This window comes from Panthera tigris, chromosome A2 (assembly GCF_018350195.1).
Source record: "Panthera tigris isolate Pti1 chromosome A2, P.tigris_Pti1_mat1.1, whole genome shotgun sequence".
NCBI classification, from domain to species: domain Eukaryota; kingdom Metazoa; phylum Chordata; class Mammalia; order Carnivora; family Felidae; genus Panthera; species Panthera tigris.
In genome coordinates, this window is record NC_056661.1 from 7323262 (window position 1) to 7350776 (window position 27515).

The window sequence follows — 27515 nt, forward strand, 5'->3', positions numbered from 1 at the left end:
GGCCTGAGCAGTTATGCTGCTGCCCCTTTAAGGAGGAGTCAAAATGGGCCAACGACTGTGTTTTCTAAGTCGTCTTACTGATAGGTGTACATTGGGAAGAGGTACTACATAACTTTTTTATTATATTGCTTTGGGCAGAAAATGAGTCCCATTTCTCAGGGCTTAAATTTCCTTCCCTGTCAAATTGATTTACTCTTTTCCTCACGGCCAGCATGGATCACTATCCCCTTTTCAGTTCTAGGTGAGACAAGACCACGCTGGCATCCTATAGCAGTAGTCTGTGTTTGCAGGGGATTTCTTGAGAGTTTTGGGAATTTCACACTAGAATAGAAAGACTTCTAGGCAGGTGAATGCGAGAATTATGGTCCTCTCTGGGTATACGTGGCTCCTTTTTTTTCTTCTATGTTTTCTTTCTGCCTTCCTGAGGAAAAGATAAAAGTAGGAAGGATGGTGGCTGACTGGCTGAGAGATTGTTCTTGGCTAGGCAAAAAGTATGTCCTTGTACAAAAGGACATATCTGTATTCACCAGATGGACACATTTCCTTCCAGGTGGACCGGTCTCCAGAGCTTCTTAAAGTCACCCAAAGACTGAGTGTGTATTGAATTTCCCCACAGAATAGAGCCTTTCATATTGGTGGTACGGGAATACTCTGAAAATAATTTGAGCGTTTCAGTAAGTACTAACTAAACTTGACTCTCATGATGGTGACCTTTTTTATTTATTGTGTGCTCTCACAGATGATATGGAAGATGGAGGTGTGCTTTTCTCAAAGAATTGATCCATTCACGACCATTTATCAGGTGTCTACAGTGTGTTCGGGCATGTGCTGCATTAGAGGGAAATAAGAAAAGAGCTCCGAGTCCAGGTGTGGTGAGACAAGGTCATGTTTAAGAGTTTCCATTGAAGCCATGTGACTGGAGTGAGTATAGGTATTTAAAATATTTAGAACCATTGACCCTTGGAGTATGAGAGAATTTGAAACTCTGTATTACTGTTTCTCTCATCCTTGTTCCAGTGAACATTGATGATGTTCCTTGATTCAAGCCATTACATGTGTGATTATTTAGGATTCAGTGACCTTTGGTGATGTGCCTGTGGACTTCACCTTGGAGGAATGGACTTTTCTGGATCCCTCTTAGAGAACCTTACGCAGAGATGCAGTACTGGAGAACTCCAAGAACCTGAGTACGGTGGGTAAGGCTGCCATTATTCCTATAGCCTCCTGTTGAACAGATACATATTATTTCCTCATTGTGTTGCAGGATGGGTGATGTCAGATCTGAACACAAGTGACACACAGTTGCTTCACTGATGTGTTCTAATCCAGTGTGGGTGCTGTCAAAATGTGGTCTTTGGACAGACGGCATCACCGTCTCTGTTAGAAATGGACATTCTCACATTCCACTGGCATCTGTTAGAGTGGTGGCAAGTGGGACCCAGTCATCTGTTTTTAACAAATAATCCACGTGATTCTGATGCACACTAAAATTTGGGAACCACGGTTAATGGTTTCTCTATGAAAGTGAAAATCTCTTTGTTGCCCTTACTCTATTTCCTATCTCAATACAAGTGTTAGTGCATTGTAAATGTGTGTATAAGCCTGAATGTGGGTTTCCAGGCTGAGAGGTAACCAGTCTTTTCAGGGTACAGAGTATATTTGCATTTGTTTAATTAAAAAAAATTGTTTTAAGTTTATTTAAGTAATCTTTACACCCAACGTGGGGCTCGGACCTATGATCCGGAACTCAAGAGTTAACACGTTCTTCCAACTGAGCCAGCCAGGCGCCCCTGTATTTGCATTTTTATCTCATTTGAAATAATTTTATTGCTGTCATGAGTAATAAAACACATGATTCATAGGAAGGTTGGTTATCTCTTGCATGAGTCTCTCTTCCATTAAGATCTCTTTCTCCATGAATAGGTTATCAACTCTTTAAACACACTTTTATCTCATGGTTGGAACAAGAAGAGTTGAGGACAATGGAGAGAGGTATTCCTCAGGGTGAGTGTGAAGAACATCCCTCATCAATGAGAAGTTCAGTATGTTTGGAAATGTAACAAGAGGCTTCTTACAAGGTATGGTTGACATATGACATATTAGTTCCAGGTACGACATAATGATCCAGTATTTGTATATATTTTGAAATGACTACTACACTAAGTTTAGTTAAAATCTATCACCATATATAGCTACAAAGTTGTGGTTTTTTTTTGTGATGAGAACTTTTAAGATTTACTCTTAGCAACTTTGAAATATAAAGTACAGAGGCACCGGGGTGGCTCAGTCAGTTAAGCATCTGACTCTTCATTTCGGCTTGGGTCATGGTCTCACAGTTTGTGGGTTCAAGCCCCGCATCAGACTCTGCGCTGACGGCACAGAGCCCGCTTGGGATTCTCTCTCTCTCTACCTCTCCCCCACTCACTCTCTCAAAAGTAAGTAAACTTAAAAAAAAGAAATATAAAATACAGTATTATTAACTATCATCACCATGCTGTATATTCCATTCCCATGACATTTTATAACTAGAAGTTTATACCTTTTGACCCATTCACCCATTTCACTCAACCGCCACCCCCTCCTCTGGCAACCACCAATCTGTTCTCTGGATGTTTGAACTTTGTTGTGGTTTTTTGTTTCGATTTTTTGATTCCACATACCAGTGAGATGGTATTTGTGGTTTTTTTACTTATTTCACTTATCATAATGCCTCAAAGACCATTCATGTTGTAAATGGCAAGATTTCTTTCTTTTTATGAGTGAATAGTATTCCATTGTGTCTATATACCACATTTTCCTTATTTCTTCATCTGTTAATGAATACTTAAGTTGTCCCCATATCTTGGCTGTTGTAAATAATGCTGCAATGAACTTGAGTGTGCATGTATCTTTATCAGTTAGTGTTTTTGATTTATTTGGATAAATTCCCAGAAGTTGAATTGTTGGGTCATATGAGAATTCTTTTTTTTTTTTCTTTAACGTTTATTTTTGAGAGAGAGAATACAAGCATGGGAGGGGCAGAGAGAGAGAGAGAGAGAGAGAGAAGGGGACAGAGGATCTGGAGCGGGCTCTACACTGGCAGCGGTGAACCCAACATGGGCTCGAAATCACAAACCACGAGATCATGACCTGAGTTGAAGTCAGCTGCTCAACCAACTGAGCCACCCAGTTGCCCCAATGACCATTCGATCGTTCGTTCTTTCTTTCTTTCTATCTATCAACATGTAGAATCATCACACAAGTCTGTTCACTTTATGAAAATCATGGTATACATTTGAGAGTTTTTGTAGTTTCCTTTATTATTTACTTTACATCCAAGTTAGTTAGCATATGGTGCAATAATGATTTCAGGAGTAGATTCCTTAATGCCCCTTACCCATTTAGCCCATGCTCCCTCCCTGTTTTTATATTATTTTTGCTTCCCTTCTCTTATGTTCATCTATTTTGTATCTTAAAGTCCTCATCTGAGTGAAGTCATATGATTTTTGTCTTTCTCTAATTTCACTTAGCACAATACCCTCTAGTTCCATCCACGCAGTTACAAATGGAATGATAGTTCTATTTAAATTGTTCGAGGCCATATGGTATAAGTAGGTTTAAACCTGTCCTGAGTTGGTGGATGCTCCATATCTCATTGAACCAGTCTCTTCATCCTGAGAATAGGTTAGTTCAGTTAAAGATTTGTGTCTTATTTCAGGAGGCAGTGATACAGGTGGGTTACCCAGGTTAGGCCTATATGGTACAAACAGTTGGGTATTTAATAAGAAACATTTATGTGGAAACAAAAGAAAATAAAAAAGGTTAATGGTTGGAGTAGATTGTAATCCCAGTTTTTGAGTCCTGAAGGTAGCCAGTCAGGATTTCTAGATGCCAGACTTGACGCACGTTCAGATGCACTGAGGGCAGGCAGTATATAAGCTGATGGATTTTACTTGTTTGCAATTTGAGGGTCTCTGGTGATCGGAGTGGCCCACATGGCAGCAGGTATGAAGATGGCCCAGCTGCTGTGGTCATTTCTCTTTTTTATCAGGTTATCTCACCTTAGCTGATATGGCTTTGTGCCAATTTTATTTCTCAACGATTCCAAGTTATAAGGGTAGGGGAAAAAGTTGGAAATGTTCGTTTGGAGAGTTGTAGCCAGATCCTGGAGGAAACAAAAAGAATTTAGTATCTGGTCTAGTTTACAGATAGGAAACAAAGCCTTAAAGACAATTAACAACACTAGAATTTGATATCCACAGAGGTGTATTACTGAAATGCAATTTTTTCTCTATAAACAGTTACCCCCATTTGTATCAGATAATTAAAACAACACTAATTTATTTGTGAAATAAGTTTTGTCTCATTAAATTTGGCTTGGTTATTTAAGTGCAGCAAGAATACTGATTGACCATATAGGCTCCTTTAAGTCTGCTTTGATGGAAATTTTGAGAGAGCAGGGGAGGGGCAGAGAGAGAGGGAGAGAGAACATCCCAAGCAGGCTCCACACTGTCAGCACAGAGCTCTGTGTAGGGCTCGAACCCACAAGCCGTGAGATCATGACCTGAGCTGAAATCAAGAGTCAGATGCTTAACCAACTGAGCCACCCAGGTACCCTGAGATTTAACTTTTAAAAGCCTCTTCAGGCTCAGAAGCCAAGGCAGGAACTTGCCATAGACTTGGCTTGCAATACCTATAGGTTTGGGTGAATTCCTCTCTTCATGAGATCCCTCAACTATGGTGAGGTTCCTTTGCTTGCCAGAAAGTGATCTTCCTTACTCACCTGGAAGACTGCTGGGAGCCTTGTAGGCAAGGTACCAGGCCAGTTCTCCCAAGGGGCTTTTTTGTTTTGTTTAAAAAAGTTTTTTTAATGTTTATTTATTTTTAGAGAGAGACGGAGACAGAGCATGAGTGAGGGAGGGACAGAGAGAGTGAGGGAGACACAGAATCCGAAGCAGGCTCTAGGCCCTGAGCTGTCAGCACAGAGCCCAACACAGGGCTCAAATCATGGACCGTGAGGTCATGACCTGAGCCAAAGTCGGATGCTTAACTGACTTAACCACCCAGGTGCCCCTGCGAGGGGCTTTATTGGCTCCATAAAGTCCATCTTAATTCCTTAAAGCTGTCTGGTAATTGAATCTATGAGTATCATTCTCAAATATGACTTTCTACTTAAAGCCTTGGTGATAATAACCAGTGTTTCCAATTGTGTCCCATTATGTGCAAGTGGAATAGATTCTTAACGAACCTACGCAAATAAGTATATTGCCCTGAAAATAAAAGTGCTCAGTGAGAGTTTCCAAATTCTGGACAAATCACTTATGGAGAAAAAAGGTAAATATTTCATCCTTGTTCACAAAGGTATGTATCTTACCAAGTTGCTGATAGGTTAAGAGAAAAAGGTTTTATTAAATCTGGAAAAATGAAAACGTGAAGGAACTATAACTGTTTTACATAAAATGTCATAAAAATTATAATTACATTCACAGTTCATTCAATGCCTCATGTTTTTACTGTTTGCCTTGAATCCACTTTTTCCATTAATTCTATAAATTTTTACCCAGTTCAGTTTTAGGATCTTACAGTTATTAGAAATCTGTACTTGTCAAAAATTCCTTTTCATGAATCTCCTTGAAAATGACCACTTTTGGGGCGCCTGGGTGGCGCAGTCGGTTAAGCGTCCGACTTCAGCCAGGTCACGATCTCGCGGTCTGTGAGTTCGAGCCCCGCGTCAGGCTCTGGGCTGATGGCTCGGAGCCTGGAACCTGTTTCCGATTCTGTGTCTCCCTCTCTCTCTGCCCCTCCCCCGTTCATGCTCTGTCTCTCTCTGTCCCAAAAATAAATAAAAAACGTTGAAAAAAAAAATTAAAAAAAAAAAAAAAAAAAAAGAAAATGACCACTTTTATAGACACTTGCCAAGCAGTGCAGTAAAACAGTAACTATGTATAAATGAAAGAAGACTTTAAACATTGCCATTTTTAAGGTCAGATGAAAGAGTTGATTAAATTTATCAGGAAATTTGGTTGTTTCTGTGACACATTTTAAGATAATAACTAGAATTATAAGTGATAGCATACGTTTTTAAGCGTACAGGTTTTTAAGAATTTCTTACAATTTCTTATATTAATAATGTATTTGTTATAACTTGTATTAATTACATTTACCCACAGTATAACCTAAGAAGGTTTATTATGTATTTGATATGGTTTCCCATGTAACTTAACATACCATTTAACCTAATTAGTTTAATGTCTCTCTTATAAGGAAACAGAACAAATCTTTTGGGGTGTTCCAGGAGCCCTCTGGAAAAATCCCAGGTGAGTTCAACATTAAGACTTCACTTAGAATTTGAATTTTGGAAAGTTTGTCAGAAATATCAAAAGGTTTTGGGATGCCTGGCTGGCTCAATTATTAGAGCATATGACTCTTGATTCAGGGTTGTGAGTTCCAGCCCTACATTGGGTGTAGAGATTAAAAATAAAATCTTAAAAACAAGGTTTTAAAACAGTTGGTCAAATAAGGTAATTCACTATGAAGCAATACTTAATTATCCACTTAACCAAAATGACAATAAAAGATTTTAGAGCCAAATATAGAAGGTTACTTACTTATGAGCAAAACTCAGCTCTTGAGAAGACTAGGTTTACTTAAGCAAAGGCCTGAGGACAGAGATAACATGAAGCACAATAAGTTATTTTGCAACATAGAATTATGCTTTTTCAAAAGGTAAATTTAAAACTAAAAGCACAAAAAACTTTGGTGATCTCAAGAGCACACCAGTAATCCATGAAAACCAAATTCTAACTTTGTAGCAGTGTACTTTTTAATATTAAAATTCTTTTTACAATTTTAATTAGATCCACTCTAAACTTAGCCAGTTTGACCACACGTAAAATTCTTTTCCCAAGATTCCTTTTTCACAAACCTTGTACAACTATCTTTTTTACATTCAGATTTTCTATTTTTTCAAAAATGTTTATTATTTTGAGAGAGAGAGGGGGACAGAGAGAGACACAGAATCCAAAGCAGGTTCCAGGCTCTGAGCTGTCAGCACAGAGCCTGATGTGAGGCTTGAACCCACCAACCACGAAATCATGACCTGAGCCAAAGTCAGATGCTCAACCAACTGAGCCATCCAGGTGCTCCCCTCTTTTTTCTTAAAACAAAATTATTTTCATTTCCCTTAACAAACATGCATTGTCATACCTAATACCTTTCATACACAAAGACATATTCTACCTTCCTTGCATACCTTGCTTTATTATTTCTAGTAATTTTAATTAGGTTTCTATGGGTTAATTCTAATTAATATACCTATAGAAACTTGAAGTAGTAAGCAGTTGTAAATTGTGGTATACCAGCATTCTTTAGATTGGTAAATTTATGAGTTAAGCTTATACTTCCTCAAAACACTTTGTAATAGCATAGTTTTTCAGTGTGGCACAGACAGGTTTACTAATAGCCCCAAATATCTTCTTTCTCTGTAATAAGAAACCAAAAGTAGGGGCGCCTGGGTGGCTCAGTCAGTTGAGCGTCCAACTTCAGCTTAGGTCATGATCTTGCAGTTCATGAGTTTGAACCCCAGGTCAGGGTCTGTGCTGACAGCTCAGAGCCTGGAGCCTGCTTCAGATTCTATGTCACCCTCTCTCTCTCTCGGCCCCTCTCCCACTGGTGTTTGCCCTCTCTCTCTCTCAAAAACAAAACATTAAAAAAAAGAAAGAAAAACCAAAAGTAGATAAGCTGGTGTTCAGTAATTAATGTTTCAGTATTTTATCTTATTTGGAAATGATCTTGATGATCTAGATATTTAATGAATTTCCCATCATTTATTTTAACTTAAGCAGAAGTTTTTTGTTTTTTGTTTTAAATAAACTCTACCCCCACCGTAGGGCTTCAGCTCACAACCCCAAGATCAGGAGTCACATGCTCTTCCAATTGAGCCAACCAGGCTCCCATAACTTAGCAAAACTCTTAAAGTTCAAGCTACCAAAGAGATTTGGAAAACTTGTTTTTTTTTAATATTTATTTTTGAGAGAGAGAGCACGAGCAAGGGAGGGACAAAGAGAGGGAGACAGAGGATCCGAAGCAGACTCTGTGCTGAGAGCACAGACCTTGATGTGGGGCTCGAACTCACAAACTGTGAGATCATGACCTGAGCCGAAGTGAGACACTTAACCAACTGAGCCACCCAGGTGCCCTGGGAAACTATTTTTAAATAGACATACCATAACACGTAATTATTACTGAAAAATTTGCCTGAACTTTTATTCCATTTACATCTATCTAAATCATTTGTTCCCAACAATTATGTTTAGATTCCCCACTTTAGAGATAGCATGAATTTATTTGACTATTAAACCCAGATGGAATATAAGTTGTTTATCTACATTATATTTAATGCTAATAACTCTGAAGACATGCCTGCTTTAAGCCAAATGTAAACTAGGTTTTATTTACCAGAATAACCCCATGTCATGTGAACTGAAATGACATATAGAAACTAAATATCTTGAGTTTTAGGAATACTTCATAAGCACTTAATTTTAATAGTTTTTTTTTTTTTTTGAATGTTTTCTTCTAGGAGTTTTAGTCCCTCTTGATTGATTGGTTTAGTGCTCCAAATAAAGTATAGTAGTGCAACGCCTGTAATTAGGCCCATAAAACATAATTCTCCAGGGGCACCTGGGTGGCTCAGTCAGTTGAGTGTTCGACTCTTGATTTCAGCTCAGGTCATGATCTCACAGTTCATGAGTCTTGAGCCCCGCATCAGGCTCTGGGCTGACAGTGTGGAGCCTGCTTGGGATTCTCTGTCTCCTTCTGTCTCTCAAATAAATAAGTAAACATTTTTAAAAAATCAGTCTGTCAGTCCTTGTCCAGACTCAGTTTTGAATAAGGCCTTTTCAGAGTTGGAACAGGTCAGGAGACAAAGAGTGAAGTGGTGACACAGAAACCATACGCCTGTTGTATTTTATTTCGGTGGTGCCATTGGTTTCCTGTTACAAGGCTGTTTCACTCTTCTGTGTTAGGATACACACTCCTGGCATGACCCGCTGGTTCTGTTGTCACAGATGGAGGTGTACCATTCTCCTCACCTACAGGAATCCTTTCCTTGTGCCTTTAGCTCAGAGCTTCTCCTTGGGCAAGGACAGTAGCCTTGTAGTCCAGTTCACCCTCCTTAACTCTCTTTGGCCTTAAGGTGTGGAGGGAGAACCCTTATGCACAGTATTAGTCCATGAAGGCCCTTATGGTCTGGTAGTTTCTTTAAATCATATGGCCTTGAACACCTGTCCTGGGGAGATTGTTGGATTACTGCAACCTTTGGGCCAGAACCCGCTGGCAGGACAGTGGCAAAGCAGTATGCAAACACAGAGCAGAGCAGCAGACCTCTGGCAAGTGGTACTTCACTCCCAGATGCTGTTACCCTCCTGAGTGAAGTGGTTAATAAAGCAAGCTGAAGGTAAAGGATATTCCTCGGTTAATTGCAAGGGCAATACTGCAGTCCTGCTGGCTATGCCAGTTGTTTTGTGCTGGTCTCAGCCTTTCAATAACCAATATTCTAGTTGGATTGGCCCTTGGGGTTGCAAGGCACCCTTCAGCAATAACCATCAAGAAAGAAGACCTAGAAATTATACAGCTCACCTGAGGCCACACAGCAAGGTCTCAGGTAGAAGAGAGAAAATGCAATGGCCTGGCATTCTCCTTTTATCGGACTTGAGGGTGGGGGCCTGTGTACAGGCTTATTCTTTATTGGTGGATTTCAGACATAAGAGTAGGAATTTTGAAGTATGGAGAAATCAACCATGTTTCTAAAATAAAGGGGCTTCAGTTAGAAGAGGTGGCCTGGCTCTTCAATCATATAGCTGGTAATATGTTTACTCTGGTAACCATCTTTGCAGTGGATGCCTCTTTGAAATGGATGCCTTGGCCATCAAACCTTTTAATTTAATTTATTTTTAATGTTTATTTTTGAGAGAGAGACAGGGCACAAGCAGGGGAGGGGCAGAGAGAGAGACACACACAGAATCCAAAGCAAGCTCTAGGCTACGAGCTCTAAGCACAGAGCCCGATATGGGGCTTGAATTCATGAACTGTGAGATCATGACCTGAGTTGAAGTCAGCTGCTCAACCAATTGAGCCATCTAGGTGCCCCTTAAATAAGCTTTTTTTAAAAAACTAAAAAAAAAAGAAGATACGAGGACAGCTCTGAGAGAGCATCAGTTGTACACACATTTGCATTATAGAGGTCCCAAAGGAAACACAGAGGTAGAAAGCTTATTTGGAGAAATTATGAATGAAAAGTTCCCTAACCTGGGGAATGAAACAGACATCAAGGTCTAGGAAGGACAGGGAGCCCCAAAAAAGATGAACCCAGCAACGCCCACACCAAGACATGTAATACTTACCGTGGCAAAAAGTAAGGATAAAGAGAATTTTTATTATTTTTTTTAACTTTTTTTTAACGTTTATTTATTTTTGAGACAGAGAGAGACAGAGCATGAACAGGGGAGGGTCAGAGAGAGGGAGACACAGAATCCGAAACAGGCTCCAGGCTCCGAGCCATCAGCCCAGAGCCCGACGCGGGGCTCGAACTCACGGACCGCGAGATCGTGACCTGAGCCGAAGTCAGCCGCTTAACCGACTGAGCCACCCAGGTGCCCCTAAAGAGAATTTTTAAAGAAAGAGATGAGAAAAACATTATATATGAGGGAAACCCCATGAGGCTATCAGCTGATTTTCAGCAGAAACTACAGGCCAGAAAGGAATGGCATAATACATTCAAGGTGCTGAAAGGAAAACCCCTACAACCAAGAATACTATACCCAGCAAGGTTATTCAGAATAGGAGAGAGTTTCCAACAAAAATAAAAGTTAAATGTACTTAGAAGAAATGTTAAAGGGAACTGAGTGGAAAGAAAATGACATAATGAGAAGTAAAAGGAAAAACTTTTAACAAGTAAAAGTAAACATACAATAAACATAATTGATTATCACTTGTAAAGCCAGTATAGAGGTTAAAACAAAATATCAATTATATCTATAAACATTAGCCAAAGGACTCAAAACAAAAGATGTTATATACATACATAAATATATACATATGTTTACATATGTATATGTACACATATACATCATATACATAAAATGAGGGAAGGGGGAGTAAAAATGTACTGCTTTTAGAATGTGTTTGGACTTAACTGATCATCAATATAGACCACTGTATACGTAGGACACTATATATTAATCTCATGGTAGTCACAAGGAAAAACTTATAGATACACAAAAAATAAGAAGGAATCCAGAGAGAGGGGAAGATGGTGGCGTAGGAGGACGCTGGGCTCACCGCGCGTCCTGCTGATCACTTAGATTCCACCTACACCTGCCTAAATAACCCAGAAAACCGCCAGAAGACTAGCAGAATGGAGTCTCCAGAGCCAAGTGCAGACGAGAGGCCCACGGAAGAGGGTAGGAAGGGCGGCGAGGCGGTGCGCGCTCCACGGACTGGCGGGAGGGAGCCGGGGCGGAGGAGTGGCTCACCGGCCAAGCAGAGCCCCTGAGTCTGGCTGGCAAAAGCGGAGGGGCCTGACGGACTGTGTTCCGACAGCAAGCGCGACTTAGCCTCTGGGAGGTCATAAGTTAACAGCTCTGCTCAGAAAGCCGGAAGGCTGGAGGACAAAGGGAGGGAGAGCTGCTGAGCCCCCAGATGACAGAGCTCAGTTTGGTGGGGAACAAAGTTCCAGCGCCATCTCCCCCGCCCATCTCCCAGCCAAAATCCCAAAGGGAACCAGTTCCTGCCAGGGAACTTGCTCACTCCGCGCAAACACCCAACTCTGTGCTTCTGCGGAGCCAAACCTCCGGCAGTGGATCTGACTCCCTCCCGCTGCCACAGGGCCCCTCCTGAAGTGGATCACCTAAGGAGAAGCGAGCTAAGCCTGCCCCTCCTGCCCCCGTGCACCTTGCCTACCCACCCCAGCTAATACGCCAGATCCCCAGCACCACAAGCCTGGCAGTGTGCAAGTAGCCCAGACGGGCCACGCCACCCCACAGTGAATCCCGCCCCTAGGAGAGGGGAAGAGAAGGCACACACCAGTCTGACTATGGCCCCAGCGGTGGGCTGGGGGCAGACATCAGGTCGGACTGCGGCCCCGCCCACCAACCAGTTATACACCACAGCACAGGGGAAGTGCCCTGCAGGTCCTCACCACTCCAGGGACTATCCAAAATGACCAAACGGAAGAATTCCCCTCAGAAGAATCTCCAGGAAATAACAGCTAATGAACTGATCAAAAAGGATTTAAATAATATAACAGAAAGTGAATTTAGAATACTAGTTATAAAATTAATCGCTGGGCTTGAAAACAGTATACAGGACAGCAGAGAATCTCTTGCTACAGAGATCAAGGGACTAAGGAACAGTCACGAGGAGCTGAAAAGTGCTTTAAACGAAATGCAAAACAAAATGGAAACGACAACAGCCCGGATTGAAGAGGCAGAGGAGAGAATAGGTGAACTAGAAGATAAAGTTATGGAAAAAGAGGAAGCTGAGAAAAAGAGATAAAAAAATCCAGGAGTATGAGGGGAAAATTAGAGAACTAAGTGATACACTAAAAAGAAATAATATACGCATAATTCGTATCCCAGAGGAGGAAGAGAGAGGGAAAGGTGCTGAAGGGGTACTTGAAGAAATTATAGCTGAGAACTTCCCTGAACTGGGGAAGGAAAAAGGCATTGAAATCCAAGAGGCACAGACAACTCCCTTCAGACGTAACTTGAATCGATCTTCTGCACGACATATCATAGTGAAACTGGCAAAATACAAGGATAAAGAGAAAATTCTGAAAGCAGCAAGGGATAAACGTGCCCTCACATATAAAGGGAGACCTATAAGACTCGTGACTGATCTCTCTTTTGAAACTTGGCAGGCCAGAAAGGATTGGCACGATATCTTCAGTGTGCTAAACAGAAAAAATAATGCAGCCAAGAATCCTTTATCCAGCAAGTCTGTCATTTAGAATAAAAGGAGAGACAAAGGTCTTCCCAAACAAACAAAAACTGAAGGAATTCGTCACCACTAAACCAGCCCTATAAGAGATCCTAAGGGGGATCCTGTAAGACAAAGTACCAGAGACATCACTACAAGCATAAAACATACAGACATCACAATGACTCTAAACCCGTATCTTTCTATAATAACACTGAATGTAAATGGATTAAATGTGCCAACCAAAAGACGTAGGGTATCAGAATGGATAAAAAACAAGACCCATCTATTTGCTGTCTACAAGAGACTCATTTTAGATCTGAGGACACCTTTAGATTGAGAGTGAGGGGATGGAGAACTATTTATCATGCTACTGGAAGCCAAAAGAAAGCTGGAGTAGCCATACTTATATCAGACAAACTAGACTTTAAATTAAAGGCTGTAACAAGAGATGAAGAAGGGCATTATATAATAATTACAGGGTCTATCCATCAGGAAGAGCTAACAATTATAAATGTCTATGCGCCAAATACCGGAGCCCCCAAATACATAAAACAATTACTCATAAACATAAGCAACCTTATTGATAAGAATGTGGTCATTGCAGGGGACTTTACCACCCCACTTACAGAATGGATAGATCATCTAGACACACGGTCAATAAAGAAACAAGGGCCCTGAATGATACATTGGATCAGATGGACTTGACAGATATATTTAGAACTCTGCATCCCAAAGCAACAGAATATACTTTCTTCTCGAGTGCACATGGAACATTCTCCAAGATAGATCATATACTGGGTCACAAAACAGCCCTTCATAAGTTTACAAGAATTGAAATTATACCATGCATACTTTCAGACCACAATGCTATGAAGCTTGAAATCAACCACAGGAAAAAGTCTGGAAAACCTCCAAAAGCATGGAGGTTAAAGAACACCCTACTAACGAATGAGTGGGTCATCCAGGCAATTAGAGAAGAAATTAAAAAATATATGGAAACAAACGAAAATGAAAATACAACAATCCAAACGCTTTGGGACGCAGCGAAGGCAGTCCTGAGAGGAAAATACATTGCAATCCAGGCCTATCTCAAGAAACAAGAAAAATCCCAAATACAAAATCTAACAGCACACCTAAAGGAAATAGAAGCAGAACAGCAAAGGCAGCCTAAACCCAGCAGAAGAAGAGAAATAATAAAGATCAGAGCAGAAATAAACAATATAGAATCTAAAAAAACTGTAGAACAGATCAACGAAACCAAGAGTTGGTTTTTTGAAAAAATAAACAAAATTGACAAACCTCTAGCCAGGCTTCTCAAAAAGAAAAGGGAGATGACCCAAATAAATAAAATCATGAATGAAAATGGAATGATTACAACCAATCCCTCAGAGATACAATTATCAGGGAATACTATGAAAAATTATATGCCAACAAATTGGACAACCTGGAAGAAATGGACAAATTCCTAAACACCCACACTCTTCCAAAACTCAATCAGGAGGAAATAGAAAGCTTGAACAGACCCATAACCAGCGAAGAAATTGAATCGGTTATCAAAAATCTCCCAACAAATAAGAGTCCAGGACCAGATGGCCTCCCAGGGGAGTTCTACCAGACGTTTAAAGCAGAGATAATACCTATCCTTCTCAAGCTATTCCAAGAAATAGAAAGGGAAGGAAAACTTCCAGACTCATTCTATGAAGCCAGTATTACTTTGATTCCTAAACCAGACAGAGACCCAGTAAAGAGAACTACAGGCTAATATCCCTGATGAATATGGATGCAAAAATTCTCAATAAGATACTAGCAAATCGAATTCAACAGCATATAAAAAGAATTATTCACCATGATCAAGTGGGATTCATTCCTGGGATGCAGGGCTGGTTCAACATTCACAAATCAATCAACGTGATACATCATATTAACAAAAAACAAAAGAGAAGAACCATATGATCCTGTCAATCGATGCAGAAAAGGCCTTTGACCAAATCCAGCACCCTTTCTTAATAAAAACCCTTGAGAAAGTCGGGATAGAAGGAACATACTTAAAGATCCTAAAAGCCATTTATGAAAAGCCCACAGCTAACATCATCCTCAATGGGGAAAAACTGAGAGCTTTTTCCCTGAGATCAGGAACACGACAGGGATGCCCACTCTCACTGCTGTTGTTTAACATAGTGCTGGAAGTTCTAGCATCAGCAATCAGACAACAAAAGGAAATCAAAGGCATCAAAATTGGCAAAGATGAAGTCAAGCTTTCGCTTTTTGCAGATGACATGATATTATACATGGAAAATCCGATAGACTCCACCAAAAGTCTGCTAGAACTGATACATGAATTCAGCAAAGTTGCAGGATACAAAATCAATGTACAGAAATCAGTTGCATTCTTATACACTAACAATGAAGCAACAGAAAGACAAAGAAACTGATCCCATTCACAATTGCACCAAGAAGCATAAAATACCTAGGAATAAATCTAACCAGAGATGTAAAAGATCTGTATGCTGAAAACTATAGAAAGCTTATGAAGGTAATTGAAGAAGATATGAAGAAATGGAAAGACATTCCCTGCTCATGGATTGGAAGAATAAATACTGTCAAAATGTCAATGCTACCCAAAGCTATCTACACATTCAATGCAATCCCAATCAAAATTGCACCAGCATTCTTCTCGAAACTAGAACAAGCAATCCTAAAATTCATATGGAACCACAAAAGGCCCCGAATAGCCAAAGTAATTTTGAAGAAGAAGACCAAAGCAGGAGGCATCACAATCCCAGACTTTAGCCTCTACTACAAAGCTGTCATCATCAAGACAGCATGGTATTGGCACAAAAACAGACACATAGACCAATGGAATAGAATAGAAACCCCAGAACTAGACCCACAAACTTATGGCCAACTCATCTTTGACAAAGCAGGAAAGAACATCCAGTGGAAAAAAGACAGTCTCTTTAACAAATGGTGCTGGGAGAACTGGACAGCAACATGCAGAAGGTTGAAACTAGACCACTTTCTCACACCATTCACAAAAATAAACTCAAAATGGATAAAGGACCTGAATGTGAGACAGGAAACCATCAAAACCTTAGAGGAGAAAGCAGGAAAAGACCTCTCTGACCTCAGCCATAGCAATCTCTTACTCGACACATTCCCAAAGGCAAGGGAATTAAAAGCAAAAGTGAATTACTGGGACCTTATGAAGATAAGCTTCTGCACAGCAAAGGAAACAACCAACAAAACTAAAAGGCAACCAACGGAATGGGAAAAGATATTTGCAAATGACATATCGGACAAAGGGCTAGTATCCAAAATCTATAAAGAGCTCACCAAACTCCACACCCGAAAAACAAATAACCCAGTGAAGAAATGGGCAGAAAACATGAATAGACACTTCTCTAAAGAAGACATCCGGATGGCCAACAGGCACATGAAAAGATGTTCAACGTCGCTCCCCATCAGGGAAATACAAATCAAAACCACACTCAGATATCACCTCACGCCAGTCAGAGTGGCCAAAATGAAGAAATCAGGAGACTATAGATGCTGGAGAGGATGTGGAGAAACGGGAACCCTCTTGCACTGTTGGTGGGAATGCAAATTGGTGCAGCCGCTCTGGAAAGCAGTGTGGAGGTTCCTCAGAAAATTAAAAATAGACCTACCCTATGACCCAGCAATAGCACTGCTAGGAATTTATCCAAGGGATACAGGAGTACTGATGCATAGGGGCATTTGTACCCCAATGTTTTTAGCAGCACTCTCAACAATAGCCAAATTATGGAAAGAGCCTAAATGTCCATCAACTGATGAATGGATAAAGAAATTGTGGTTTATATACACAATGGAATACTACGTGGCAATGAGAAAGAATGAAATATGGCCTTTTGTAGCAACATGGATGGAACTGGAGAGTGTGATGCTAAGTGAAATAAGCCATACAGAGAAAGACAGATACCATATGGTTTCACTCTTATGTGGATCCTGAGAAACGTAACAGAAACCCATGGGGGAGGGGAAGGAAAAAAAAAAAAGAGGTTAGAGTGGGAAAGAGCCAAAGCATAAGAGACTGTTAAAAACTGAGAACAAACTGAGGGTTGATGGGGGGTGGGAGGGAGGGGAGGGCGGGTGATGGGTATTGAGGAGGGCACCTTTTGGGATGAGCACTGGGTGTTGTATGGAAACCAATTTGACAGTAAATTTCATATATTAAAAAAATAAATAAATAAATATTGTAAAAAAAATAAATAAATAAAACTGCCACCCACCAAAAAAAAAAAAAAAAAAAAAGAAGGAATCCAAACATAACACTAAGTAGAAAGATAGAAATCACAAGGGAAGAGAGTAAAAGAACTACAAAAACAATCAGAAAACAACAAAATGGGAGTAAGCACATAGCTACCAATAATTACTTTAAATGCAAATGATCTAAGTGCTCCAATCAGAAGACATAGTGTGACTGAACTGAATGGAATGGAATGGAATGGAATGAATGAATGAATAAGACCCATCTGTATATTTCATATAAGAGGCTTCAGACCTAGACATACATTCAGACTGAAAATGAAGTGGAAAAATATGTTCCAGAGGCTCCTGACTGGCTCAGTTAGTGGAGTGTGTGATTCTGGATCTTGGGGTCATGCCTTTGAGCCCCATGTTGCACATAGAGCTTACTTTGAATAAAAAATATGCTCCATGCAAATGTTAAGTAGAGAAACATGCTGGGGTAGCATTACAAAATAGACTTTAAAACAAGCACTATAATGAGACAAAGGAGGGCATTGCATAATGGCAAAGATACCAATTCAGCAAGAGGATGTAACAGTTGTAAATATCTATGCACCTGGTATAGGAGCACCTAAATATATAAATATTAACAGACGTAAACAAAGAAATTGACAGTGATATGATAGCAGTAGGGGACTTTGCCACCTCACATATCAATGGGTAGATCATCCAGACAAAATTATTAAGGAAATGGTGGCTTTGAATAATACATTAGGCCAAATATATACAGAATAGTCCATCCAAAAACAGACTATACATTCTTTTCAAGTTCACATGGAACATTCTCCAAGATACATCACCTGTTAGGCCACAAAACAAGTTTCAGTAAGTTTCAGAAGATTGGAATCCTATCAAACATCTTTTCTGACCACAATGGTATAAAATTAGTAATTAATTACAAGAAAGCAACTGTACAAAAACACAAACGTGGTGGCTGACAATGCTACTAAGTAAGCATTGGGTCAATTAAGAAATGAAAGAAGAAAATTTAAAAGTACCCCAAGAAAATAAAAATGGAAACAATGCTTCAAAATCTTTGGGACATAGTAAGAGTAGTGCTAAGAGGGAAGTTTATAATGATACAGGCCTACCTCAAGAAATGAAAATTTCAAATAAATCTAATCACACATCTAAAGCAATTAGGAAAAGAAGAACACAAAGCCCAGAGCTGGTAGAAGGAAGGGAATAATAAGGACCAGAGCAGAAACAAATGAACAGGGACTAAAAAAATAGAAAATATCAATACAACCAAGAGCTGGTTCTTTGAAAAATTAAAAATGAAGAACCTTTAGCCAGACTCATCAAGAAAAAGGACTTAAAATCAGAAACTGAATGGGAGAAGTTAACAACTGGCCCCACAGAAATACAAAAGATCATTAAGAGACCAGAAATACTATATGCCAACAAATTTTATAACCTAGAAAACATGTATAGAATTCTGGAAACATATGTCTTCCAAGACTGAGTCAGGAAGAAATAGGAAATCTGAAGAGATTGACACTAACAGAATTGTATTGGTAATCAGAAAACTCCCAACAAACAAAAATCCAGGACCAGAATGCTTTACAAGGGAATTCTACCAAACATTTGAAGAGGAGTTCAGGGCGCTTGGGTGACTCAGTCAGTTGGGCAACTGACTTGGTTATCAGCTCAGGTCATGATCTCACAGTTGTGACATCAAGCCCTATGTCAGCCTCTACACTGAGCGGGAGCCTGCATGGGATTCTCGCGTCACATGCATATTCTTTAAATAAATAACCATTAAAAAAAATTTTTTTTAATGTTTCTCTCAAGAATGAATAAACAGAGTGCAAGCAGGGGAGGGGCAGAGAGAGAAGGAGACACAGAAACTGAAGCAGGTTCCATGCTCTGAGCTGTCAGCACAGAGCCTGACATGGGGCTTTGAACTCATGAACTGCGAAATCATGACCTGAGCTAATGTTGGATGCTTAACCGACTGAGCCACCCAGGCACCCCAATAAATAACCATTTTTTAAAAATAAAGAAGAGTTAATACCTATCCTTCCAAAACTTTTCCAAAAAGTAAGGAAAAAAGAAAAGTTCCAAATTCATTCTAAAAGGCCAGCATTAATGGGGCACCTGGGTGGCTCAGTTAAGCGTCTGACTTCAGTTCAGTTCATGATCTCACCGTTTGTGAGTTCGAGTCCCATGTCAGGCTCTGTGCTGACAGCTCAGAGCCTGGAGCCTGCTTCAGATTCTGCGTCTCTCTTTCTCCCTGAACCTCCCCCACTCACATTCTGTCTCTGTCTCTCAAGAATAAATAAACATTAAAAAAATAAATAAAAGGCCAGGATTGATGATGATGATGATGGCAGCAGCCAGCATTACCTGGATACGAAAACCAAAGACACTAACAAAACAAACCCGTGAACCATAAGGCCATTATCCTTGATGAATATAGATGCAAAATCCTCATTATTAGCAAACAGAATTAAATAATACATTAAAGTATAATTTGCCAAGGTCAAGTGTGATTAAAAATTCCAGGTATGCAAGAATAAACAAAATTAAGGCTAAAAGCAATATGGCACAAAACACACATAGATCAATGGAACAGAATAGAGAACCCAGAAGTGGGCCCACAAACATATAGCCAACTAAACTTTGACAAAGCAGGAAAGAATATCCAATGGAATAAAGACTGTCTCTTCAGCAAATGGTGTTGGGAAAACTGAATAGCGACATGCAGAATGAACCTGGACCGCTTTCTTACACATACACAAAAATAAACTCAAAATGGATGAAAGACCTAAATGCAAATAGGAAGCTATCAAAATCTTGGAGTAGAAAGGAGGCAAAAACCTCTTTGGCCTTGGCTGCACCAACTTCCTACTCAAATGTCTCAGGAGGCAAGGGAGACAAAAGCAAAAATGAACCATTGGGACCTCATCAAGATAAAAAGCTTCTGCATGGCAAAGGAAACAATCAGCAAAACTAAAAGGCAATCAACAGAATGGGAGAAGATGTTTGTAAATGACATATCGATAAAGGATTAGTATCCAAAATCTATAAAGAATTTATCAATCTCAGCACCCAAAAAACAAATAATCTAGTGAAGAAATGTGCAAAAGGCATGAATCGACACTTTTCCAAAGAAGACATCCACATGGCTAACACATGTAAAGATGCTCAACATCACTCATCATCAGGGAAATACAAAGCAAAACCACAATGAGATACACCTCACACCTGTCAGAATGGCTAAAATGAATAACTCAGGCAACAACAGATGTTGGCAAGGATGCAGAGAAAGAGGATCTCTTTTGCACTGCTGGTGGGAATGCAAACTGGTGCAGCCACTCTGGAAAACCGTCTGGAGGTTCCTCAAAAAATTAAAAATAGAACTACCCTATGACCCAGCAATTGCACAACTAGGTATTTATCCATAGGATACAGGAGTGCTGATTCATAGGGGCACATGTACCCCAAGGTTTATAGAAGGAAGCACTGTCGACCATAGCCAAAGTATGGAAAGAGCCCAAATGTCCATCAACTGATGAATGGATAAAGATGTGAGATATAGATATAGATATATAGATATAGATATATCCCCACACACACATATACACAATGAAATATTACCCAGCAATCAAAAATAATGAAACCTTGCCATTTGCAACAACATGGAACTAGCGTGTATTATGCTAAGCAAAATTAAAGAAATACAAATATATGACTTCACTCATATGTGGAATTTAAGATACAAAACAGATGAATATAAGGGAAGGGAAGCAAAAATATAAAAACGGGGAGGGGGACAAAACATAAGAGATTCTTAAGTGCAGAGAACAAAGGGTTGCTGGAGGGGTTGGGGGTGTGGGGAAGGGATAAATGGGCAGGGGGCATTAAGGAGGACACTTGTTGGGATGAGCACACTAGGTGTTACATGTAGAGGATGAATCGCTGGATTCTCCTGAAATCATTATTGCACTATATGCTAAGTTTGATGTAAATTATAAATAAAATTTAAAAAATAAAAGCAATATGGTCATCTCAATAGATGCAAAAAGAAGTATCTGACAAAACTGAACATTTGCTCATGTTAAAAACTCAAAGTGGGTTTAGAGTAAACATAATGTAATAAAGGCTATATATATGAAAAACCCACAGGTAACATATTAAATGGTGAAAAACTGAAAGTTCTGAGATCAGGAATAAGACAAGGATATCGTCCTCACTGTTTCATCAACATAGTACTACCTGGAAGTCCTATCCACAGCAATCCGACAGGAAACATAAATAAAAGGCATTCAAGTTGTTAGAGAAGAGTAAAATTAACTATTTACAGATGATATACTATATATAGGAAACTGTAAAGGTTCCACCCAAACCTATTAGAATAAATGAGTTCATTCAAGTTTCAGGGTACAAAATTAGTATACAGAAATATGTTTGCATTTATATATGCTCATAATGAAGTAGCAGAAAAAGAAATGAAGTAAACCAATTCCATTTACAATTGAGTCAAAAGTATAAAATACCAAAGGAGACATACAGATGGCCAAGACACACATGAAAAGATGCTCAACATCACTAATCATAAGGGAAATACAAATCAAAATTACAATGAGATATTACCTCATACCTGCCAGAATGGCTAAAAACAATACAAGAAACAACAGATGTTGGCAAGGATGCAGAGAAAGGGGAACCCTCTTGCATTGTTGGTGGGAATGCAAACTAGTGCAGCCACTCTGGAAAACAGCATGGAGAGTACTCAAAAAACTTAAAAATAGAATTACCCTACAATCCAGCAATTGGCATTACTAGGTATTTACTCAAAGAATAGAAAAATACTCATTCAAAGGTATTCATGCACCTCAGTGTTTATAGCAGCATTATCTACAGTAGCTAAATTAGAGCAACAGCCCAAATGTACACCGACTGATGAATGAATAAAGAAGACATGGTGTAGGGGTACCTGGCTGGCTTAGTAGTACAGCATGTGATTCTTGGTCTCAGGGTTGTGAGTTTGAGCCCCATGTTGGGTGTAGAGATTATGTTAAAATTTTTTTAACTTTTTTTTTTTTTTTGAGACAGACCGTGCAAGCAGAGGGGCATTGAGAGGGAGGGAGGGAAGGAGGGAGAGAGAGACAGTCAGTCAGTGCGAGCAGAGGGGCAGTGAGGGGGAGAGAGGGAGAATCCCAAGCAGGTTCTACACTGTCAGCACAGAGCCCAATGCAGGGCTCGAACTCCCAAACTGTGAGATCATGACCTGAGCTGAAACCAAGAGTCAGATGCTTAACTGACTAAGCCACCCAGGCACCCCAGTTTTTTAAACTTAAAAAAAAAAAGATGTGATATATGTATATACAGTGGAATATTTCTCAGCCATTAAAAATGAAATCTGCAAAATAAGAGAAAGAGATCATTTAGTACCATATGATTTAACTCGTGAGATTTGAGAAATAAAACAAGCAAAGGGAAAAAAAAGAGAGGCAAATGAAGAAATAGACTCTTAACTATAGAGAACAAACTGATGGTTACCAGAGGAGGGGATGGGGTTGGAGGGATGGGTTTAAATAGGTAGTGGAGATTAGTATACTTGTGATGAGCACCAGGTGATATATGGAATTGTGGAATCACTATATTGAGCAATTGGAACTAATAAATCACTATGATAGCTGAAATTTTAATAAAAACTTGTTTTAAAGGTATAAAATACCTAGGAATAAGTTAAACCAAGAAGGATAAAGACCTATACTCTGAAAACTATAAGACATTGATGAAAGAAATTGAAGGTAAAGCAAAGAAATGGAAAGATCGACCATGCTCATGGCATGGAAGGACCCATATTGTTAAAATGTCCATACTACCCAGAGCAATCTACAGATTCATTGTAATCCCTATGAAAATACCAACAGTATTTTTTCACAGAATTGGAACAAATAATACTAAAATTTGTATGGAACCACAAAGATCCCATGAAGATTGTCAAAGCAACCTTGAGAAAGAACAGAGCTGGAGTATGACAATCCCAGGCTATAAGCTATCCTACAAAGCTGTACTCATCAAAACAGTATAATACTGGCAGAAAACGAGAAACATAGATCAAAGGAACAAAATTTAGAGGCCAGAAACAAACCCACACTTCAAAGGCCAATTAATGTACAATAAAGATAACAAGAATATACAGAGAGGAAAATACAGTCTCTTCAAAATGGTGTTTGGAAAACTGTACAGCTACATGCAAACGAATGAAATAACCATGTTCTTACACCATACACAAACATAAACTCAAAATGGATTAATGACCTAAATGTGAGACTTGAAACCATAAAACTCCTGAAAGAAAACAGAGGCAGTAATCTCTTGAACATAGGCCTTAGCAACTATTTTCTGGATATATCTCCCAGGCAAGAAAAACATTAAGTGAAAATAAATTATTGGGACTACATCTAACTAAAAATCTATCGCACAGTAAAGGAAACCATCAATAAAATGCAAGGACAATCTAGTGAATGGGAGAAGATAATTGCAAGTGACATTTCATACAGGGTTAATATTTAAAATGTATAAGGAACTCCTAAAACTCAACAACAACAAAAAATCTAATTTAAAAATGGGCAGAGTCCCTGAACAGACATTTTTCTAAAGACTTACAGATGGCCAACAGACACAAAAAAATGCTCAACATCAGTAATCATCAGGGAAATGCAGACCAAAACCACAATGAGATATCACCTCACACCAGTCAGAATAGCTGTCATCAAAAAGACTGGAAATATTAAGTGGTGACAAGGATGTGGCAAGAAGAGAGCCCTTGTGCACTGTTGGTAAGAATATTAATTGGTGAAACCATTGTGGAAAATTGTATAATGGTTTCTCAAAAAATTCAATAAAAACAGAACTAATATGATCCAGTAATTCCACTGCTGGGTATTTACTCAAGGAAAGTGATCAAAATTTTAAAATGTATTTGCACCACTATGTTCACTGCAGCATTATTTATAGTAACCAAAGTATGGATGTAACCTTACTGTCCATCAGTAGATGAATGGAAAAAGGTTTGGTATATGTGTTACACACACATACACACAATGAAATATTACTTGGCCATAAAAAATGAAATCTTGTCATTCATGACAGCACAGATGGACCTAAAGGATATTGCTAAGTGGGATAAGTCAGAGAATGGCAAATATTAAGTGATTTCACTTACATGTGGAATCAGTGAACACAAAACAGAAAATTTCATAAACACGCAATACACATTGGTTGCCAGAACAGAGGATGTTGGGAGATGGGCACGATACATGGGGGAAGATTAAGATTAAAATTTTTAGTTACAGGGCACCTGGCTGGCTCAGTAGAGCATCTGACTCTTGATCTCAGGGTCATGAGTTCAAACCCCACACTGGGTGTGGAGCCTACTTTAAATTTATAGTTACAAATAAGTCAATGGGAATGAAAAATACAGAGAATATAGTCAATAATATGGTCATAATTTGGGGGACAGATGGTAACTATAGTTATCTTTGGCATCGTATGCAGTACAGAATTGCTGAATTGCTATATTCTACCCCTAAAACTAATATAACATGGTATGTCAACTGTGCTTCAATTAAATACACACAGACACACACAGACACAGCCTTAACAATTCTACTAGGACACTCTTACCACTTCATCATTCACAGTTGTTTGCTGTAGGTTTCTCACTGTTTTTAATAGCCAGTATATTCCTGTATTTCATAGTTTGAGACTGTATGCCTATGAATTTAAATATTCTTCCTGTATCATCTGAAATGGCCATATTTGTTCACTGATAAAATTCAGATACTTAAAACTGCACCTTGCTCATGATAGGTACATAATAAATATTTGAATGAATTAATACAGGAGTTTACTTTCTAACAAATATGGTAATTTCACTTTTCTTCCAGCTTTATTAATATACATAATAATGTGTAAGCTTAATGACCACATGTTGATTTGATAGACTTCTATGTTGCAAAATGATTACTTACACAGTGTTAGTTAACACCCACATGACTTCACATAATTATTTCTTTTTTTGTTGTGAGACAATTGAAGAGTCTCTGTCAACAACTTTCAAGTGTGTAGTACAATAGTATTAATTGCAGTCACCGTGCTATAGAACCTATTCAGAACTGGAAGTTTGTACACTTTGATCACATCTTACTTCTCAAAATCCACAACACTAACCTCCTGGAAAAGCTCTCCAAGAAAACGTTCATGTCCCGGATAGATCACACTGAGTTTAACAGATATAACACTGCAGTCTGACAAGTGGACCCCTAAATTGATCTCTGTCTTGCCCTGATCTTTAAACTGTCTTTGTAAATGTTCTATCTTGTTCCCACCACATAAGGCCTGGAGGTCACATCCAAGGTGTGTACCCTCTTAGGACCCATTAACTATAACTTCTCTCATAAGCAAGGCAGCACTGATAATATAATATTTTAGCCTAAACTTCCATAAAAAAACAATCTTTCAAGCATAGCCATACTTCTGTTCACTGTTCTCATTACTTCTGTTCTGGGTGCTTTCATTTTACAGGCTGGAGACCCAAACCCTGGAGGTAGTTTATTGTTTCAACCAAAGAGCAAATGCTGAGACCCATATCCAAGTAGTTATCTGCTGGGAAAGGGTACCCCAGGCCCACATCCCAAATGGCATCACCTGTGCACAGAATCTCATTGCTGGCAGGGATACTGGCCTAAGATGACATCACTCCCTCCGAAGATCTCCCGAATAGAAATGACTTCGCCCAGTTCATGAGCTTCTGCACCAGCAATATCCGTGGCTGACCCTCCTAATGCAGAAAGTAGACAAAGGACAATATTGCTGATCTTCTTTTGATATTCTGTTTTGTTCCTGAGCTGCTTGCAGTCTGCTTAGCCCATTATCCAGGCATACCTGCATTCTGCCAAAACATACCCCCACGCTGCCATGCTTGTAGGGGAATCTGACAGAAAACTATTTGTGTCTTTCCAAAAATAACTTTTTTCCAGGAGATACCTCACTCCTATTAGTCTGCCTCTTAACGCTGTGGGAAGAAGACCACTCTCCAGCACCTTCTACGGCAGCCCTCCATCTTTCCACCATGACCTCCTGCCCTGCATCACCAACCACAAAATACTAATCTTTACATCTATTATCATTAGCTCATGGCCTCCAACAGTGTAACTGCCAAGCTTGCCGCCTTGAATATTGTCAAATGCACACTTTATAAGTCCACAAAGATACTGTTAGAGTCCACAAAATAATTTCGTATCTTTACATAGTACCTACCAGATTTAATAGAGACCTTGGTTATGGGCTAGCCTACGAGGACTTCTTATACTCCCATAATGTTTTCCATGTATTCCATGGCAACTTAAGCCACACTCTCTGATAATCACCACTACCATCACCCCAAAGTTTCCTTACTATCGAACCATCAGAAGATCAGTTGCCTTAATCATGTTCTCTTTTGCTCTGTGTTTATGATGCTTTGACACTTTAGGGATCAATCTGTCCAGGAAGATACTGCTCCTTCAGGTCTGGCTAATCCCTAAAGATAGTAAACAACTTGATCAAGAACATTTCTTTCTTGTGGAAACCAAATCATCCAGTATCCAATATCCCCAACCTCCTTTAACTCTTACGTGCAAAGCCAGTATTTCTCCTAAGTCAACCCAGGGCCAGATACCAGAAAACTAGATACATTGCCTATGACCCAAAATCTGGTGGCATTAGTCAAACTAGTCAATTCTGTTCAGCCCTACCTTGCTCTTTCAGTGGAAACCCAATGAAGACTGTGGCCTGTGTTTTCTCCTTTCTTCAGACCAATTCTGAACCCTCATGGGGAGTCATGCTGTCTACCCTTTGGGCTGTGGTAAACTTTTCCTTCAGTGTTTTTAATCTCCCTGTGTCTTTATTCACTTTCAGAAATTAAGATCAAGGCACCAATCTACCATTTCTTTGCTTTTTTCATAAGTTTTACTACCTATGTATAGATCCCAAAGCAAAGTATTTCCCTCCTTAGTTGATTTTTGAACTATATATAAAAGCATTTATTAAATGCTTATAAATATAAAAGCATTTATTAAATGACTTGTTACTGAGTCATTCCTTTGTTATTTTATTCACTCACTGTGTATTAGTGTTCAAACTTATTAGGTAATTACAATGTTTTTCCAAAGTGTTTGTGCAATATCTCTGTGGTTTAATTTGCCTTTCCCTATTACTGATGGTATGAACATCTTGTCAAGTACTATGGCTATTTGTTTTCCTCCTTG

The 27515-nt window shown here is 39.3% G+C and overlaps 2 long non-coding RNA genes across 9 annotated transcripts in view; one reads left to right on the forward strand and one right to left on the reverse strand.

Moving 5' to 3' along the window:
- The window catches only part of LOC102957658, a 37202-nt gene extending 10069 nt beyond the window's left edge, over window positions 1-27133 (forward strand). For 2 of the 8 annotated variants that reach the window (XR_006214650.1, XR_006214649.1), the window contains 6 exons: window positions 740-921; window positions 1070-1192; window positions 1924-2078; window positions 5207-5313; window positions 6244-6296; window positions 25792-27133. This is a non-coding gene — a long non-coding RNA (uncharacterized LOC102957658). Of the gene's footprint in view, window positions 1-739; window positions 932-1017; window positions 1197-1923; window positions 2079-5206; window positions 5314-6243; window positions 6297-25791 lie in introns of all 8 variants that reach the window. The other 6 variants (XR_006214651.1, XR_001509991.2, XR_006214652.1 and 3 more) reach the window with 6 other exon arrangements.
- On the reverse strand, window positions 4061-25996 carry LOC122236573. Its single transcript, XR_006214657.1, has 3 exons — window positions 25915-25996; window positions 6588-6638; window positions 4061-4144 (listed from the first exon to the last, which is right to left on the reverse strand). It is a non-coding gene; the product is annotated as an uncharacterized LOC122236573 (long non-coding RNA).
- Window positions 27134-27515: the final 382 nt, after the last annotated feature.